Source organism: Chrysochloris asiatica, unplaced genomic scaffold, assembly GCF_000296735.1.
Source record: "Chrysochloris asiatica unplaced genomic scaffold, ChrAsi1.0 scaffold00010, whole genome shotgun sequence".
In the NCBI taxonomy this organism is placed as follows: Eukaryota; Metazoa; Chordata; class Mammalia; order Afrosoricida; family Chrysochloridae; genus Chrysochloris; species Chrysochloris asiatica.
In genome coordinates this window covers 30,726,249-30,731,809 of record NW_006408528.1, presented here as the reverse complement: position 1 = coordinate 30,731,809, position 5,561 = coordinate 30,726,249, and the positions used below count along the sequence as shown (strand labels likewise).

Below are 5,561 nucleotides of genomic sequence, written 5' to 3'. Positions count from 1 at the left end.
TCAGTGTAATTCTGAGCTCCATCCAGAACCTTCCAAGATGGGGCATTGCCACTTGAAAGGACAAGCAGACCAGCCTGGAGCAGCTAGAGGAACAGAAGATACTTCTTGAAAGAAAGACCAGAAATAAAAATAAAAAACAAAGGCAAAAATGGCAGTCTGAATGGCTACTACAAGAAAAGCAAGTTATTCACTGGAAAGCCATCAAGGCAAGAAATCAAGTTCCTTCACAGCAACCCTTCCTTCAAGTTTGAAACTCAAAGGGATTACACAAGTAGCCATGTAAGCTTGCTGGCAACCACGCTGGTCTACTGGTGAGTAAAAGTCATGGAAAGGCAACAATGAAGATATGGGCTGAGTTTGACCACATTCCATAGACACCTGTCTACCTGGAGGTGACAGAGAGAAAAGGAAGGGCTGGTTGGTCCCAAGTATGGTGAGACCTGGGGTCTCCTGAGCCCATGGACAAGGACATAGCCACAGAGCTGAGAGTATAGCCACAGAGTAGAGCATCCAGTGGATATGAACTGAGGGGAGACACACAAGAACGCCCAAAACTTGCAGCGAGTACACATTTGAACTAACTTGCATAGCTTGAAGATCACAATTCCACTAAAAGAACATTCAAATTTTGATAAAGGTAACAAGTGTAAATTACTACAGTTTGATGAACCTGACCTCTACTTATGGATGTAGTAGCTCAAAATACCAACTGAGAGGGAAGAAGTCTTCATCCTACCACCTCTGTTCGCAGGGGTAACAGGGATAGGCAATTTAGACATTAGCTACTTAAAATGGGTGGTCGGTTTTTTTTTGGGGGGGGGGGGCATCTATAAAGGCACAGACTGACTGGTTTACAAAGTTTCAAGTGGTAGTTTAGTTTCAGAGTGTGCGGGGGAAGACAGATTCCCACTGAATAGTTTTCATCTTGTCTAGACAGGTCTAGTGAAAGGAGATTGGGATTTGTTTCTAATAATTCAATAGTGACTAGTAGTTATTATGACTAATTACAATTGTTACAAGTTTTGTAACATATAGGGGTAAGTATTTAATCTCACATTCCAGGAACAGAGGACCCTAGAATCATCAAGGAAAAACAGCATGTGTAGAATGTGGAATCCTATCAAGAGAGACAGTGACACCAGAGATGGAGACAGAGATGAGGACATGAAGAGATAGAGCAGCTGAGGACTCTAGATTCATGGAAAGAAAACACTGTTTGCTGGAGGCCAAGAGGCAGGCTTGCAGAATGTACCCTTTGACTGTTTAAATGATTATATATTCCTGAGTGTTTTGTTGTGCATCTCCTTCCACAAACAAAATAAACAAACAAACAAACAAAAACCAGCAGAGGGAATAGAAGCAAATATTATTGAATGATGATGCAGGAAGGGCATTGTAATCATTGCAATGAGACAATGAGTATAAAACTGATGTTCTCCCATGTAAACTATCACTCAATTCACAATAAAAACTTAAAGAAAATAATTGGACTGATAATCAAAGGAAGTTAAAAGTTTCTTTAAAACAATCATCACTTAGGATGAGACATGGGAACATCCTACATTGCAGATCAAGAAAAAGTTCAAAAGTCAACCATCAGCTTGAAAATTGATGCTTTCAATTTTCTGGGATTCTCAGGGGCAAGTATTGGAACACTATCAGGAAAAAGGCTCAACAATCAACAGTGCTCATTACAGTGAGATGCTCACAGAAAATCTGAAGCCTTAACTTCAAATTAAACACAAAGGACTACTTTCCAAGTGTATTGTGATCTTGGATGACAATGCACATCCTCACACCTCTGCCCACACTGTTTACACTCTGTAAAATAGTCATTGTTTAAGTATTAAAACATCCTTCCTATACTTCTAATCTTGCTCCATAGGAATTTCACCTGTTTGGTCCCCTGAAAGCAGTCCTTATAGAATGAAGATTCACCTCTAATGAAGTGGTGCGTTCATGGCTCACAGCTCAGCTTAAAAGATTTTTTAATAAGAAGCTTGCTGACAGATGGACAAAGTGTATTGAAAAGCAAGGAGATTATGTCTAAAATGATGTCTTTATCTTTTCTAAAAGCTAATTAAAATAAATACTACAGCCAGAGTGTGGATAATTTTTGATTCAGTCTTGTATTAATTGGAGTCCCTGGTCACACAAGTTGCTACACTGCTAACCAAACAGTTTGAGGTTCAAGTCAACCCAGTAGTACCTTAGAAGAAATGACTATCTGCTTCCTAAAAAACAAAAAAGAAAAGAAAACTCTATGGAGCACAATTTTACTCTGACATACATGGGTTGCCATAAGTCGTAGTTAACTAGATGGCAAATAGTATTTTTATGATATCAAGCGGCTATTGATATCATGAACTAACCAAAACTGAGGAACTTAAAAATTGTTATTTCTTCTCCTGGAGAAATGGTTAGCTGGAAGCAGAAAGCTCACCTAAGAGATGAATGTAGTCATCAAAAGACAGAGACAATGGAAATGGGACTGGAGTGGTAGGACTAGAGGACTAATGAGAAATGCTTGAGGCAACTGAGGGTCTACTATCCTGGGCTTTGTTTCACAAATTCTCTGTTGCACATGCCTCTCTTTCTTCTCATGGGACCAGTGGGCTAGCACAGATTCTTCTCAAGATAAAGTCAAAGACTCTGAAGGGCAAAAAGAAATACTGAAGGACTCTAGAAGTCTAGGCCCAGAACAAGAACACTATCAAATCTCTCCATATGCCATTGGTCAAAATAAGTACTGGGATAGGAAATATGCTCAGCCACAATGAGAATGTGTAAATCCAAAAAAGGTCACTCATTCAATCTACAAATATTTATGGCAAAAATGAGCTAAAAAAAATAGAGATATATTTGGATTTTGTTGTGATGAAAACACAATCATTGAATAACAACAAGTGTAATGATCTATTATAAATTGGAGACTGAAATGCATGAAATTGACAAATGTTTATATGTACATAGATTAGAGGAACTATAACATTTTGGGGATGAAGTTTACATTTTTTTATTTTTAGAAATTATTAGTTTTAGTATTATAATAAAATAATTTTAGTAAAGGTAAGCATGCCTAAAATATATAATTTTGAAAGCCTTTAACATTCTCAAAAGTCTTCCAGATTGAGATTTAAAATAAAGGTGCATCCACATTGCCGTGGTCTAGACATGACATGGAGTCCTGGTGTGGCATTACAGGATAATCACTGGACTGCAAGGTTGATTTGAACCACAAGGTCAGCGGTTCAGACTCACCAGTCACTCCTCAAAATCCCTACACAGTCTGCAAGATGGCGGCAGCCGAGGCCGAGTCACAAGGAGTGAATCTGAAACCCAGAGAGGCGAGTCAAGCAGCTAGCTTGGTGTGAGGCTTGCCTAGTTTCACTTTATACTCTTCAGGAATTATGTAGAAAAGAAAAGCTCACGTGTAAAATCGATTGGAATCACCAAAAGGAATCTAAACAATTATGAGGTGGAATACTTGTGTGACTACAAAGTAGTAAAGATCATATTCCCCACTATCACCTGAAGTGAACCTGGAAATTAAAACCAATTTTAGTGCTACTGAATCTCCTCAAGATGTTACTGAATCTCCTCAAGAAGCATCACCATTTGTATTTCCTAACATCATTCAAACTCCAGATTTTAGACATGGAATATTATCTTGTAAAATGGAAAGGATGGCCAGATTCTACAAATACTTGGGAAGCTTTGCAAAATCTCAAGTGCCCATTACTACTACAGCAGTTCTCTAATGACAAGCATAATTTTTTATCTCAGGTAAAGAAAGGTAAAGCAATAACTCTCAAAGACAATAATAAAGCTTTGAAACCTGCCATTGCTGAATACATTGTAAAGAAGGCTAAACAAAGAATAGCTCTGCAAAATGGCAAGATGAACTCAACAGAAAAAAGAATCATAAAGGAATGCTATTTGTTGAAAATACTGATGATTTAGAGGGCCCACCTTCTGACTTTTACTACATTAATGAATACAAACCAGCTCCTGGAATCAGCTTAGTAAATGAAGTTACCTTTGGTTGCTCATGCACAGATTGTTTCCTTGAGAAATGTTGTCCTGCTGAAGCTGGAGTTCTTTTGGCTTATAATAAAAACCAACAAATCAAAATCCCACCTGGTACCCCCATCTATGAATGCAACTCAAGGTGTCAGTGTGGACCTGATTGCCCAATTAGGATCATACAAAAAGGCACACAATATTTCCTGTGCATCTTTCAAACTAGCAATGGCTGTGGCTGGGGTGTAAAGACGCTTGTGAAGATTAAAAGAATGAGTTTTGTCATGGAGTATGTTGGAGAGGTAATCACAAGTGAAGAAGCTGAGAGATGGGGACAGTTATATGACAACAAAGGAACCATGTATCTTTTTGATCTAGACTATGAATCTGACAAATTTACAGTGGATGCAGCTCGATATGGAAATATATCTCATTTTGTGAATCACAGTTGCAACTCAAATCTTCAAGTGTTCAATGTTTTCATTGATAACCTCGATACTTATCTTCCTCGAATTGCGTTGTTTTCCACAAGAACCATAAATGCTGGAGAAGAGCTGACTTTTGATTATCAAATGAAAGGTTCAGCAGATATGTCTTTACATTCTATTGACCATGGCCCAGCCAAAAAGAGGATCAGATCTGTGTGCAAATGTGGAGCTCTGATTTGCCAAGGTTACCTCAACTGAATTCTCAGAAAATTGAACTAATGATCATTTTTGTTTTATTTTTTCCTAATGTTGATATTTTAGAAAAAAAAAGAAAAGAAAGGAAGACACAACATAAACATTTGGGAACGTTTTTTCGTACTATCAAGATTACTCCCATGTTAATTTATAATTCATAATTCTGGTTTCGAAACATGTGCCAAATGCATTGGTGAGTTTCTGAAGAAAGGGCACAGGGTCCAGTAGACTCACTGAATTGTACATAGTTAGTGGATGGATACCAAGCATGCAAGGAAAAGTATTTACAGTTTGACATACACATACTCCAGAAGTCTGAAAAGACAAATGCCTCCTTTAGTGTAAGAATGCAACAATTGCCAAGGTCAAACATTTAATTTGCCATAAATCTTGGAAAAATGACTGAGTGATTCAATTTGGACCAACATACAAGCTATATTTTTGTTATATTGTCATTCCTGTTTACCTATTTAATACTTGTTGTACTTGTATTTGGGATAACTAGGTAATACTCAAATTTTATACTCAATTTTATACTTTTATCATTAAAACATTGACATCTGAATGATTTAAAAATTAAAGGTATAATATTAAAAAAAATAAATCCCTACACAGTTTCACTATGAGTCAGAACTGACTTGACAACACTTAACAACAACATCAACAGACATCACACCTTAATAACTTGAACATAGTTATCAGAGAGAAATGTAGATAGAATTTACTTATGTTTAGGAAGTAAAATCAATAGCTGATGAAGTAAATACTCCTAGGTTTTATATAGTTGTTAGTGGAATTAATCAATCAATAAAAAGGGGTTGGCCTTCATGGGATTGAAAAAGAAAAATGAGGTAG

General features: G+C 37.1%; 1 pseudogene; it reads left to right on the top strand.

Annotated features, from left to right (window-relative positions):
- Nucleotides 1–3,296: 3,296 nt before the first annotated feature.
- LOC102815255 lies at nt 3,297–4,709 on the top strand (annotated as a pseudogene).
- Nucleotides 4,710–5,561: the final 852 nt, after the last annotated feature.